This window comes from Bubalus kerabau, chromosome 8 (assembly GCF_029407905.1).
Source record: "Bubalus kerabau isolate K-KA32 ecotype Philippines breed swamp buffalo chromosome 8, PCC_UOA_SB_1v2, whole genome shotgun sequence".
Lineage (NCBI taxonomy): Eukaryota > Metazoa > Chordata > Mammalia > Artiodactyla > Bovidae > Bubalus > Bubalus kerabau.
This window is the reverse complement of record NC_073631.1, coordinates 103,244,856-103,259,551: the sequence shown is the minus strand read 5'-3', so window position 1 is coordinate 103,259,551 and position 14,696 is coordinate 103,244,856. Positions and strand designations below refer to the sequence as shown.

General features: G+C 42.0%; 1 long non-coding RNA gene across 1 annotated transcript; it reads right to left on the bottom strand.

Annotated features, from left to right (window-relative positions):
• Nucleotides 1-401: 401 nt before the first annotated feature.
• Nucleotides 402-14,359, bottom strand: LOC129658657 (uncharacterized). Its single transcript, XR_008717493.1, has 3 exons — nucleotides 14,038-14,359; nucleotides 5,216-5,271; nucleotides 402-787 (listed from the first exon to the last, which is right to left on the bottom strand). It is a non-coding gene; the product is annotated as an uncharacterized LOC129658657 (long non-coding RNA).
• Nucleotides 14,360-14,696: the final 337 nt, after the last annotated feature.

Here is a 14,696-nt window from a genome sequence, read left to right as displayed (position 1 = left end):
GGACGAGTCTGGTAGGCTGCAGTCCATGGGGTCGCTAAGAGTCGGACGCGACTGAGCGACTTCACTTTCACTTTTCACTTTCATTCACTGGAGAAGGAAATGGCAACCCACTCCAGTGTTCTTGCCTGGAGAATCCCAGGGCCGGGGGAGCCTGGTGGGCTGCTGTCTATGGGCTCGCACAGAGTCGGACACGACTGAAGCGACTTAGCAGCAGTAGCAGCACATTCATATTAAAGGGTTAGATATTTTAAACATCATTATTTTCAAAACTAAGCCAGAAAAATTCTACTTGTCTTATATTCAAATGGAAAAATTCTCAAGATATTCATGAGTATCTTTCTCATTTAAATTATAACCACTACAAAAACTGTAATTCCATAAATATTTATTGAGCATCTATATAAGCAGGGTCCCATGAAGCATGAAATGCTTTTTCAAATAAGAACTCCAAGTTCAGGGTACACTGAAATAAGGAATATATATGATACCTTCACATGATTTGTTTATTTATGTATGCTTATATATGTGTGCACATCAGTTCTGGGGGTCTTATTTTTATTCATGTCTTATTTTGTTTAAAAAAATATTTAAGGAAACTTACCAAAAAAAATATAACATAGAATGAAATTTAAAATAAGTAGGTGAGTCAATTGGGACAAAGGCTAAAATGAGGTAGAAAAGGTAAGATGAAGCCAAGAGTCAGTACTCCTAGTTCATGCCAAAGTTTCAAGTTCCCTTGTAGTCTAAACAAGAAGGTAAACATGATCTGTTACATGAGTCTTTGTGCCTGAAAGATAAAAAGAAACCAGTTACTCAGGAGAAGCCCAACTATTGCAAATTGTACCACCAAAGGGAAAGTTCTCCCATGGGCCTTCATAAAGAAGGCACTGTAATATAATGAACAACATCTTCTCAAGGTTAAATAAAGAACAACAACCGGATGTAAAATACACAGGGTAATATGTGGGTTGTACCAGGCATCACTGAAGAGCTCTTCCGTGACCACCTACTTAAAATCACAATTCCCCATCCCCCTTCCTAGCTCCTTTTGTTCCTGTAGCACTATCATCAATGAGGCTTTATCTTTTTTAAAATCTCTCTCCCCCCTCCATATAAATTCAATGAAGGCAGACATTTTGGTCTATCTCATTCATCCACATTCCCAGGGTTCAAAACAATTTCTAACACATAGAAGTTGTTCAATATATATTTATTGAATGAGTGAATTCATGAATTATCATCATACAATTATTAGTGAGTAATATCATTATTACTATCAACATGTCATTGTCATTAGCAGGATTCACAGAACTCTTTTGCATTATATTCTTCAAGTGAACAGAGCATAAAATTAAAACATAATTTTGTAAAAGCAATTTTATGAAAGTCAGATAATGTGGCATAAGAATGTAGCTTTCAGGAGTCAAGATATGAATTTCAAAACATCTAAAGGAATCAATAAACTGCATGTTTTTAGACAATCCTTCTTAAATAAGAATTTGAAAAGTATGATGAAACTACAAGTTGGGGTTATATTTCCTGAAAGCAGTTGGTAAACAGCTATTCTGTGTTCCTGCAAATGGCACGGCTATATGGTTTGATTCAACTAAGCTGGGTTAGAAATTAGAGCAAGGAATCTAAAAATGAGGTATTCCTGAAAGTAAGTTTTGATACTTGCAAAGACAGGCCAAGAGATAAACCCCAGCCAGAACCAAGACTTTTTTCAGAAAGAGATTAGATTACCATGTTAACATAAAGACATTTATATGATGTTGGTGCCAAATGGATAGATTCATAGCCCTAAAAGATCTTCACCTAGAAAAAATTTAAAGCAGGACACCCAAAAGTTCATCTGAGCCACATGACATCTTAGTAAAACTCCCAGAAAGTGACATAACCTTTCAGTATGTTATAATCACGAAATATACACTTAATTAAGCAAGTAAGTTAGCCTGCTAGATAGGGCTGTTTTCCATAAGAAATTTAAATATGGAGAGATGTTTACATACTTGAGAACATTAATTACATAAGCAATGTTCTATAGTGATTCTTCCTGAAACTGTTATATAACAGAATCAGTTCAGTTCAAGTCAGTCCTGGTTGTCGATAATAAAACTGTATATCGAGCATCCAGGAGAACCTTTTTCTTGCTCTCAGGGCTTAGAGATAGAGAGATGGCTCACTGAGTTCAACGTGAACAGGTCCTTTTCTTTTTTTTTTTTTTTCAGTGAACAAGAGGAACCATAACACCTCTCTTTTACTCCTGCCAAATATTGTTTGATTCATAAAAGCCCATGCACACCAACCTGACTCCCAGTGACAGCTAATTCCCAGTGATGCTCAGCGGGAGGTGTGCGTCTATCGAGGATGCTGAGGTGCGCCCCCAGGTGCCCCTTGAGGACTGAAGGATTTATGACCCCAACTCCTGGAAGTGCTGCCCACAGTCCTGCCTCAGCTGTCAGCCTCTTTGGGAACCCGCTGAGGCAATGGGTGCCTGGCCCAAGTGCACGGCGACCCCCGGGCACCCCTGCTGTGCTCTCTTGGGCTGTCCATCTCTGTGTGTCCAAATCCAGCCTGCCCATAAGGCCCTGCTCAAATACCACCCTCTTCCAGAGGCCTCTCCAGATTCTTTCCTTTTTTAAATGTTCTTTTCTTTTCTAAATGACCATGCTCCCTCCCCAGGTAGGGTTGCCAGATAAAATACAGGACACCCTGTTAAATTTGAATGTCAGGTCAACAGCAAATAGTTTTTGATAAAGGCATGTCCCAAGTATTATATGGGATACACTTGGACTAAAAAACTAATCATTGTTGATCTGAAATTCAAATGTAACTGAGCATTGTGTATTTTTATTTGCTAAATCTAGCATCCTTATGTCCAGGCAACCAGAATCCCATAACTGTTCTACACAGAAGGATAAAGGCCAGTCCCCTTGCCCCAACATGGGAGAGTTCTGAGGGGTCTTCCCAGTTTCAGAGTTCCCCTGGGGGACAGTTGATGTTTTCTATTGAGGCTGTATCTAAGTCTAGCTTCTCCCTCTGTGTAATCCTGCTTCTTTGTCTACATCGGTCATTAATCCCAAGTGTTAGTTGTTCAGTCATGTCCAACTCTTTGCAATCTCATGGATTGTAGCCCACCAGACTTCTCTGTCCATGGAATTCTCCAGGCAAGAATATTGGCATGGGTAGCCATTTCCTTCTCCAGGGGAACTTCCCAACCCAGGGATCTAACCTGGGTATCCTGCATTAGACACAGATTCTTTACTGTCTGAGTCACCAGGGAAGCTGATTAATCCCAAACAGCTCCCCCTAATAAATTTCCTGCATAAGCAGACTCTCCCTCCTAGAGTCTGCTCCCTGGAAACTCAACTTGAAACAGGGCCTGAGGATAAATAGAGTGGTTTGGATAAAAAACAAGGTGAATGACTAAGAGAGATGGGGAGTGGTCCAGAGAGAAAGATTCAGGTCAAGTTATGAAGAGTATACACAAACACTGTATATGGTTGAATATTGCAAGACAGACTAGTTCATAAGACACACGACCTTATAATTTAGAAGTTAGTATCTGGGAAATCCCAGTTGTTTGTGACTCCCCGTGGTGCAGGGTGGGGGGGTTGTGGAAATGGAGGTCAAATGGTGAGGAGTTTTTCCTTTCCTCCCATCAGTGCTTCCTACACCTTTCTACCAAGGCTGGGTGAACCTCCATGGTCTGTGGTGGCATAAAATTCCCTTGAGGTCTTTTCTTCAAATACTGGTGCAAATCATGACTTTCATTTAATCATTTATTGCATTGCATTTTAAAAACTATTTTTCCAAAATTATTCCATTAACTGACTTCCAGGAAGATGTCCCCATGTCCTGTAGCTTCATATACTTCACAGAACCAGTCACTCACACCTGAGGGCATTTGTATCCCAGGGTGAGTGGCACTGCCTTTAAGAGGTTTGTTTCTCTCCTTTCCTTCAGGGTCTATTCTAAGGAAAGTTATGTAAGCCTCTCTTGAGTCCAGAATCTCTTTCTCCCTCTAGCTTTCTCCTGGCTAAAAGTTTCTGCTCGTGTGAAGAAAAAAACTGTACCGTGGCAGCGCATCCCGACTCCCACTGCTTTTCCACACAGACTCCAGACTCCTTTAACGGGCACACAGTGTCTGAGGTTGATGTATATCTTTTGTCTAGGTTGCCCCTAGCAACACTTGATAACTAGATTCCAAAATTATATTTAAAGATATCAGATCAGAAGCTGAAACAGCCCCCAAATATAATTGAGTGATATTATTGCCACATAAGTTGGGGCCAGTTCACCTCAACATACTGTCTGCCACATGCCCATGCCCACACAGAAGTGTGACATTTTACTAGGTAGACAGGAGCACAGTTATGGGGAAACCTGGAGTTTTCTCCATGGTACAATCTTCATTCTAGATTACCTATAAAAATCTTCATTTGAAAATCAGGTAAGATTCATTTGAAAATCATTTGAAAATCAGGTAAGAAAAAATAAATTTACAGTGAGCCACACCAAGCCTCCCTTTCTGTACACGTGTACATTAGCCAGTCAGTTGTGAACAACTCTTTGTGGCCCCATGGACTGTAGCCCTTCAGACCCCTCTGTCTGTGAAATTCTACAGGCAAGAACACTGGAGTGGGTTGCCGTTTCCTTCTCCAGGGGATCTTCCCAACCCAGGGATTGAACCTAGGTCTCCTGCATTGCAGGCAGATTCTTTACCATCCGAGCCACCAGGGAAGCCTTCTGTATGTGATTCCCCATGAAAAGATGTTGGTTAGATGACCAAGACATAATTTCTCCTTGCACAAATCTATTCCCCAAATTCTGTGTCAGTTAATGCAATTTCTAGCAATACAACAACAATTAATCCTGCATCCTAGCCATTCTTCTATGAAGACTAAGTTGCTGCAGAATTAACAAATTTTTTAATACTCGTAATATTTCCTGAAGATGAAAAATAAATCAGAGTGTTCAGAGACTGTGAAATGAGTCCTGTGTTGATGAGAATTGTAGATAATTGTCTCATATATAGGAGAGACAAATGTTAAAATAAATGTAATTTCAAACTCTGAGTCTTGGAAGTGACTTATTTCTACATGAAATAAATTTTTCTCATAATCGTATCAATGCAATATGTATATTCCTTGTTAAGTAGAAGTAGTAAAGGTACTTCCTTCTTTTGGAGCAGACAGAAAGGAAGAATGCTTACCTCTAATTACCTGTAAAATGTTAAGATAATCTTCCACTTGGGATACCATGAGAGTCCTAGAAAAAGAAATAGCATCATATTTATTTTATAGGGGAAAATAATCACCTATCTACTTCTCATGATACAAAAGATGTTGTTTCAAGCTCACTTCCAAACTCTCTGCCTTTTTCAAATTTCTTGAGAAATCTACATGCAAATTCTTATGCAGCTTTTGAAACCAAATACAACCAAGATTTATTGGTTCTCCTTCCTCTGTGAAAATCTACTGTGCCCCTTTGATTTTCTAAAAGACCTAAGAAAACCAATCTTAGGGGGCCTTCTAGATGTTGTTAATACAAAGTTATTAGTGATCACTTCCAATAGACATCAGATGCCCCCTCCCCTGAAACTGTCAGCGGCACCACCAACCCCAAGGTCTTCTAGAACTAACAGGAAGCTAATATAAACAGTGAAAATGAGTCTCAGGGAGGTGCTGACAAAAGAGAAGAAAGGAAAGTCACAGGGGAAAATGAAGAACATGAAGAGGTCACTCCAAAGACATCAGTGCCTAGGGCAGGGCCTGGCAGGCCACTCCACATTCAACAGATATTTATTGAATGGTGGAGCTCTTTGTTATCAACTGAATAGTCTTCCCTAGAGCCATGAGCAACCTGCCACACAAAGACAGCATCCAGGGATAAGAATATCAGTGGGAAAGGGGTTGACAAGGTGGGTGGCAGAGACCTCACTTCTGTTCACAGCTCTGCCACAACTAGATGTCTGACTTAGGGAAAGTCACTTAAATGTCTGAATCTCTAATTCCTCAGCTGAAAAGTAAGGGGATTAGACTCTGATCTGTAAGATTCCTTCAAATCCAAAGTCTACAATCCCTAGGACACAAAAAAGGGTGCAGTCATCACACAGTGTCTTGGCCTTGACCAGAAGTCAGGTTTGGCCTGTCTTCCCTCACACTCTCTGTGGCCGTGACCTCTGACCCTATCCTGCTGCAGTTCCAGCCCTGCCTTCCTTCCATCTCAGGGTCAGCCTGTTATGGGACCACCAGCATCAATAAGTTTAGTAACTGACCTGCACAGGGACTAGAGAAAACCACTCTCCCCTCAACTTATATTCTCAAAGGTTTTTTTTGGTTGTTGTTGTATATTATGGACCTATACTTTTTTTCATTATTTTGTTTTCATTTTGTTTTGTTTTTAGTTCAGAAATAACCCTGTCAATGGATACATAAGCTGTTTCTCTGGCATGGTAATATTGAGGTTACGAATAATAGCCTGATGTACCTTCTCTCTGTTCCATGAAGAGATGCTGAACTCTAATCTTAGCTATCTATCTCACTGACTGTGGGCTATTAATCATCAAAAGACCAAGAGAAAGAATTTAGGTGTAACCCAAAGTCAGTCCTGGAAAAACATTCCCAAGAGCATTGTCCATTGCTGACAATAAGTTCTATCAGATGTACACAAAAGGAAAAGCTGTACCCATTTCTCTCTTCTCTTTCACTTAACCCTGGCATAAAAGCAACAGATTCCTCATAAACAGACTGAAAAAATAAATCATTTACCACTTATAGGGCCAGATTCAGGAAAAGAAAACATTTATGTAAGCCACTTCCTGAATAGTCAGCTTTTAATGACAGCTACAAAGCCTCCTGAATGTTGTACCCTAAGGCTCCCTGAAGACCCTAAAACACAAACAAATGTAAATAATGGTCAGGAAGTCTTTGTGAATTGATTAAGCTCCTTTAATTCTGACCTGTCCCTGAGATATGATCAAGTGAGCTCATTAGTAAAATCCCTTTTTAAATAAATAACAGATGCTTTTTAATAAAACAAACAAGCAGATGGGTGGCATCACTCAGACCCACCATTCCACCTCATTTTTACCACTCAGCCAGTTACCGTTATAAACACTCAATGAATTATATGGTTTCCTTATGGTGGAAATGCAGGGGAGGAAAACAAGTTCTTGTTCGATGGACATGACTCCTTTTAAATAAATTCCAGAAGAAGAGGCTTTGGCTCATTAATTTTTAAATCTGCTAAAATGTTCAATTAGCAGCAAAGCACAACTTCCGAGTCTAGTTTGTCAACACAGAATCTGAGAACACAAATTTAAGGAGACATAAATCAGTAAGGTCGAATCCTCTAAATTAATAATCAATGACTTCCTCCAGAACAAAAAGTGACTAAAGTCAAGGTATTTTCAAGAAAATATCTTGATAGATATCAAATAATAAAAGTCTCTAGGGTTCTAACTGAGCAGAAAACTTATCAACTTCTTTTCTATACACAACTTTGTTCAGGGTCGTGAAGCCAAAGCCTTTCCATAAATGCAGGGACTAAGTCCGCTAGATGCAGCGATTCTCTAAGAAGATCACAGGACTTAAATCAGTGGTCCAGATATCCTGGGAAGTTGTTTTCTGGAGTGAAGCAGAAGTAAGATTTTGAAACCAACCAGCTTTAACATTATAAAATGATCTCTTTCCATCCATTCCTAATTATATGTTAAGGGGAATAATTAATTGAGAGAATGAAATAAATTTCATCTTATTAGATAATGAAGGGCATTTTGCATCAAGCAATAAAATTGAACCTCCTGCAACAAGTCAAAACCATGATAATAACTTCAAATCATCTTATAAAATAAACCAAGGTGAGGGGGAGAAGTCCTTGAAGTAATGTCAGGCCAAATTGATATTTAGAATCCACAAATTTTATAAAGGGCATACATCAGCAGAGACATCGGGTGTTTCCCTGCATCCAGTCTCAGCTTACATTTAAGTTTGTTATGATGGAAAGGGGAGAAGTTCTTAATATCCTGCATAGATTATTAGATTAAATAAAAGGTGACCTCAAGTTAATTTCATCAGGTTACTTTATTCCTTCCCAAAACCAACCTGAAATAAGGCACAGTAGAAATGGGACTTTATGGGGATGGTTCTAAGTGTTGAAAAGGAGGTCATTCAAGAAGGGGAAGGGAGAGGAATGGGAAGGACAGGGTAGCCAGACAGCATCAGGGGAGCAGTGAGTGCAGAGGGTGAGGAAGTAGGCAGGTAGTCAAGATTAGCTTTCCCCAAATCCCTCCTGGGGCTGGTTCCATGTGGAATGTTCCCAAATCTTTCTGCTCTATCCCCCCCTGCCTCCCTTTCCTGAAGTTTAATTTGAGAGTTACTTCCCACCAGTGTTTATATGGGAGAAGGCAATGGCAACCCACTCCAGTTCTCTTGCCTGGAGAATCCCATGGACGGAGGAGCCTGATGGGCTACAGTCCATGGGGTCGCTAAGAGTTGGACATGACTGAGCGACTTCACTTTCACTTTTCACTTTCGTGCATTGGAGAAGGAAATGGCAACCCACTCCAATGTTCTTGCCTAGAGAATCCCAGGGACGGCGGAGCCTGTTGGGCTGCCGTCTATGGGGTCGCACAGAGTCAGACACGACTGACACAACTTAGCAGCAGCAGCAGCAGTGTTTATATGAGGATAAGAGAAGACACCTCCTCCCAATTATCAAACACCATCCTCAAGGTTAAACAAATAGTTGTACTTGGCTTTGTCTCCATTTTGCAAATTGCATTATAATTGACCCAAAATTCTCCTCTATGTAGCGGGGAATGAGGGAAACAGCTGTCAAGTATCTACTTCTAGCTCCTTTTCAACCCCAGCACTTGGTCAACCTATACCTTCCTAAGGTGGCAAAATACTGAACTTAGCAAAACTATCCATAAACAGGGATATCTTTCTTTCCATCCCATCATTTCCAGAACCTACTAATGGCAAGCACACATACAGATTTTTTAAAAGGTGAAAAACACATTAATAGATTTTGGATTTCCCAACCACTGGAAATAGGTGTGCCCCTGTGGTCATGCATGGATGTGAGAGTTGGACTGTGAAGAAGGCTGAGCACCGAAGAATTGAAGCCTTTGAACTGTGGTGTTGGAGAAGACTCTTGAGAGTCCCTTGGACTTCAAGGAGATCCAACCAGTCCATCCTAAAGGAGATCAGTCCTGGGTGTTCTTTGGAAGGACCGATGCTAAAGCTGAAACTCCAGTACTTTGGCCACCTCATGCGAAGAGTTGACTCATTGGAAAAGACTCTGATGCTGGGAGGGATTGGGGGCAGGAAGAGAAGGGGACGACAGAGGATGAGATGGCTGGATGGCATCACTGACTCGATGTGAGTCTGAGTGAACTCCGGGAGTTTGTGATGGACAGGGAGGCCTGGCATGCTGTGATTCATGGGGTTGCAAAGAGTCGGACATGACTGAGCGACTGAACTGAACCAACGCTTACACCAAAAAAGATTCTGAATAGATATGTCCTTTTGAGAAACCCTTATTAAGGAATGACCCTCAACATTGTATGTATTAAAGTCTCTCATTCATGTCCAACTCTTTGCAACCCCTTGGACTGTAACCCACCAGGCTCCTCTGTCTTAGGGATTCTCCAGGCAAGAATACTAGAGTGGGTTTCCATGCCTTCCTCCAGGGGATCTTCCCAACCCAGGGATCGAGCTCAGGTCTCCTGCCTTGCAGGCAGATTCTATACCATCTGAGCCACCAGGGAAGCCCAGATTCTCAGCTCAATGCTCTTAATGGCCTGAGACTAGTTCCTGCTGTAAGAATCTGTTAGGTCCTGTTGAGTCACCATCCATCCCTCGACAGACCACAGGGGTATGGACACGGGTTCCCTCTTGCTTTTCTTAGAGAAGGAGGAGTTTTAAGTTGGGAGTAATCAGTAGCAGTCTGCCTCAGCCTTTAGGATTTCTGGCCCTGAAGCTCATCTGATGGCCTCAGGTATGCCTACTACAGTCCTGGTACCTCACCACTGATGTTGTGAAGTGACAAGCCAGAAAACTCAAAAATGCCTACAGCTTTTTCATCAACCAGAGATTGTCAGTGGGTTGACGAAAAGGGATCTCCTTAAAAATAAGTATATATACAGAGCACTCGACAGACCACAAATTATTCTCATAGTTTGGATGACAGAATCCTCACAATCTTATGAGATGGGAAGGTAATTTTATCTCCATTTAAAAAATGAGATTCAAAAAAGTTAAATGGGATTTTTATAATTGTAGGGTTGATCTGTCATAGGAATAGAACTTGAACCCAAGACTCCAGATTCCAAGGTTGAGTGTGCTTTTCAAGGTGCCCCAGTGCCTGCCATATCAGAAATAAAGAAAACTGAGTCTGGAAGCACAGTGCATACCAGTTGGCTTCCTTGACTCTCTTATATTTAATTGTATTTTTATCTTGTTACATGCCCTATATTTTTATAAGTTGTCCCACATCCTTTGGGAGAGCAAGGGAAAAGAAAAAAATTAGAAGAGAAAGAGGAGAAGAGGGGAAGGGGAGAAGGCGGGAGAGAGGAGGACAGCTGGAGCCCAAATTCCCCATCTTCACTAAGCATTTTGTACTATTTACTTGTTGCAGATGATATTCTTATGAATATGGATATCATATTACTTCAAGATACTCATAGCTCATTGCTGTGGTTTTCTAAAAATGTGTTTATGTGTTCTAGTAAGTAAGACAAATAAGACTAACTGTTCTTATACATTTCTCAATTTAGAACTGTAAAATAAGTAAAGCAAGGGATAAAATTCATTTGTTTCTGTAGCAAGTTCCCTACTAAGCCCTTACCACACTACATCATAATTACATATTAGTCTATCTCCCCTAAGAGACATGTCCCGCCTGCCCATTACAGTATCCTGGCACATAGCAGTTGTTTAATAGATTTTTGTTGAATGAGTAAATATGATTAAAGCAAAGTCATGTTATTACTCATGTGCCTAAAACTGATTCTCAGCTCCCTGGAATCTAGTACATATGTTAATAAAACATATAAACATGTGAATGCAAATTATTGTCCTATAAAGTAAGGTATGAAAAGCATTATTTAAGTGGCAGAGAAAAGTGTTATAGGAATTCCAAGAGGGGAGAGCTTTCTTTTAGGGGAGCACCCAGGGAAAGATTTATGGAAAAGGGGATTGTCACTAGCTGGAAGCAGCAGAGAACATGCGTTTCAAGCAGAGAAGACTTCACAGGAGCAAAGGAAAAGCGGGAAAAAGCAAAAGAGTTGAGGAGACAAGTTGGCTAAACAAGTCAGTTGAAACTGAGGGATGATGGTGATTGGTATGAAAGACGTTGCTGTTATTTCCCAACACCCATCAACCCCCTCCTCCTTAACATCAGAACCTTGATGTTAGCTGGTCCCCCCTTGCTGCCTCACGAAGAGATTACATTCCCATCCTTTCTAGAAGTTAGCTGTATCCATAGAGCTATGTTTGGGCCCACAGAGTGTTACCTAAAGCATCTTGTGGACTTCCAGCACAGCTCTGTAAATCCTACAGGGGCACACACTTCTCTCCTTCATGACGTAGCTAATGCTCGTCTGTGTGGACTGAAGCTTTAACAGCCATTTAGGGCCATGAGGATGGAACACACAGCCTAAGGTTGGTGAGTGCTCAAAGAAGCCTTGGTCCCTGAGGATTTCATAGGTTCACATACCAGGCCTGCACCACCTACTACTTATTTTACAAGAGAAAGAAAGAATTTCTACAAAGTTCAAGACTCTCATGGCTGTTTGTTAGTCACTAAGTTTGTGACCGTATGGACTGTAGCCCACCAGGCTCCTCTGTCCATGGGATTTTCCAGGCAAGAATACTGGAGTGGGTTGCCATTTCTTCCTTCAGGGGATCGTCCCCATCCAGGGATCGAACCTGAGTCTCCTGCCTTGGCAAGTAGATTCTTTACCACTGAGCCACCAGGGAAGCCCTCAAGAATTTCATACCAAATTTTAATATTATGTGAAGCAAAACCTAATCGAAATGGGTACATTAAAAAAATGTGAGCACAACACATATAAACACAGCCACACTATATAAAAATATAACCCTACTGCCTTTCTTGTTCAGCCAACTTTTCCACTTGTCACTTTTTGACTTTGCTAAACCCGGATGACACAGCTCTGCTACATTTAAGTAATGTTTACCACCAACATAGCCCCTGAGAAATCTTTTTCAATAGCATCGTTGAAAGCAATTTTCCAGCATCTGATTTTGGTGTAAATCATTAAGATTTTTGCTTTGGCATGCTGCAATTACAGCCAGGCAGGGCTGCAGCCTGGAATTAATCAAGAAATCGCAACCAGGTCAGCTTCAAAGGACTTCATTCCCGTGGGAGATGATGGCAAGGGCAGGGAAAGTAGTGACTGAAACTTAACCGACAAGGCAGAGAGCTGCTTGTTATCCCTGCTGCTGCTCCTGCTGCTAAGTCTCTTCAGTCATGTCTGACTCTGTGCGACCCCATAGACGGCAGCCCACCAGGCTCCCCCATCCCTGGGATTCTCTAGGCAAGAGTACTGGAGTGGGTTGCCATTGCCTTCTCCTGTTATTCCTAGCAGATATAATAAATACCAAAATCTAGATTTAAAGAGACAATTGTGCAGCAAGATAAATTTATTTGCAAAGCAAAACCTGGAGTCTTCTGCGTAAGTGCAGGAAAGCCGGTTCTGTGGTAGGAGCTCCAGGGAACATTAAAAAGGAACACACAGAAGTAGACAAAACAGAGTTTGGGAAAGGGTGGCGCTGATGAGAAACAGGAGCCATATGATAACAGCAATTAACCTGAAACTGAGTTAATCAGTGGGCTTCCCAGGTGGCTCAGTGGTACAGAAGTGAAGTGAAGTGAAGTGAAAGGAAGTCGCTCAGTCGTGTCCGACTCTTGCGACCCCTTGGACTGTAACCCACCAGGGTCCTCCGTCCATGGGATTTTCCAGGCAAGAATACTGGAGTGGGTTGCCATTTCCTTCTCCAGGAGATCTTCCCGACCCAGGGACGAACCTGGGTCTCCTGCATTGCAGGCAGATGCTTTACCATCTGAGCCACCAGGGAAGTCTCAGTGGCATAGAATCCATCTGCAAATGCCAGGGGTTTGATCCCTGGTTCGGGAAGGCCCCCTGGAGGAAGAAATGGCAATCCACTCCAGCATTCTTGTCTGACCTGGTTGCGATTCCTTGATTAATTCCAAGAAAATGCCATGGACAGAGAAGTCTAGTGGGCTATAGTCCCATGGGGTCACAAAGAATTGGATACAACTGAGCAACTGAGCACACAAAAGGAGATAAGCATATCCTGTCTGATTAGTTATCCAATTGCCCCATTTCTGGGTGACCTGAGTGGCCCCAGAAGTTACTCCAACATTTACCAGTGGCTTGGAAAGTCCCCATTGAAAAGTAGGGCTCCCAGGAGCTCGGGGAAGGGCACATAGCTTCCTACTGACTGGACCCGTCCCTGACTCAGTCCAACCTGGTTTTCTCATCCGTTTCTGATCGGCTACCTCCATCTTCAGAAAGCTCAAACAAAACCCATACTTTTATCACAGTTTAAAAGCATTTCCACATAGATCTTTTGATGCTCATAACACTTCTGGCCAGGAACTGAGTCCCAGAGTTTCACTTCTTTCACAAGCACCACTGAGCGATTCATTTTTACAAGAGTCTGCTCCAGGTGGCGCTGGCGGCGCAGCTGCAAAGTCAGAGGGAAGAAGGAGAGGAAGAGGGAGGGGAGCCCGCGGGAGCAGTGGCAGAAGCCAGAGTACAGGGAACACTTGAGAAGAGCTGTTTGCTTTGGATGAGGATTCATAACCCAGAGAAGGAGGAGGTCAGAATGGAAAGGCTGTGGGGCTCAGATTGTGAAGGACTGCTTCGAATGCCAGGCAGAGACCTGTGTTTTGATTCCATGGTCAATGTGAAGTCAGGGGGTATACATCTATGCAGGCTAATCACATGCCTTAAGAACTGGCTTTGGGGAAACTAACCTGATCATGATGTGTAGGTTGTACACACATGCAAAAGCTTGAGACTAGGCAGAAACTTTGGGAGAAAGTTTGTTCCTGTTGTTCGATCACTCAGTTGTATCTGACTCTTTCTGACCCCATGGACTGCAGCACACCAGGCCTCCCAGTCCTTCACTGTCTCCTGGAGTTTGCTCAAATTCATGTCCACTTGAGTCGGCGATGCTATCTATCTCATCCACTGCTTCCTCCTTCTCCTTTTGCCTTCAGTCTTTCCCAGCATCAGGGTCTTTTCCAATGAGCCGATTCTTCACATCAGGTAGCCAAAGTATTGGAGCTTCATCTTCAGCACTATCAGGAGCGAAGTTTACAGGGTGACAAAATTTTCTGTACACATTTGTACCCCCCAGTTGTTCTTTATGGCCAAAGCAATTCCTAAGCTGAGGTTTCCTTTACTTTTGGATGTCCCTACATTCAGAGCCTAAGCCAAGTCTGAGCATCTGAGAAGCCCATGTGCACGTCTCTTAAGGGACCATGCTCTTTCTCCAGCAGCTACCCAACATCACCACAAAACAAATAAGTGTGACTATTGACAGAAAGCAATAACCCTTCCTACATCTGTTGAATAAATTGCCTATTAGTAGTCCCACACCATAATTCATGTCCGATTATGCAGATTCAGC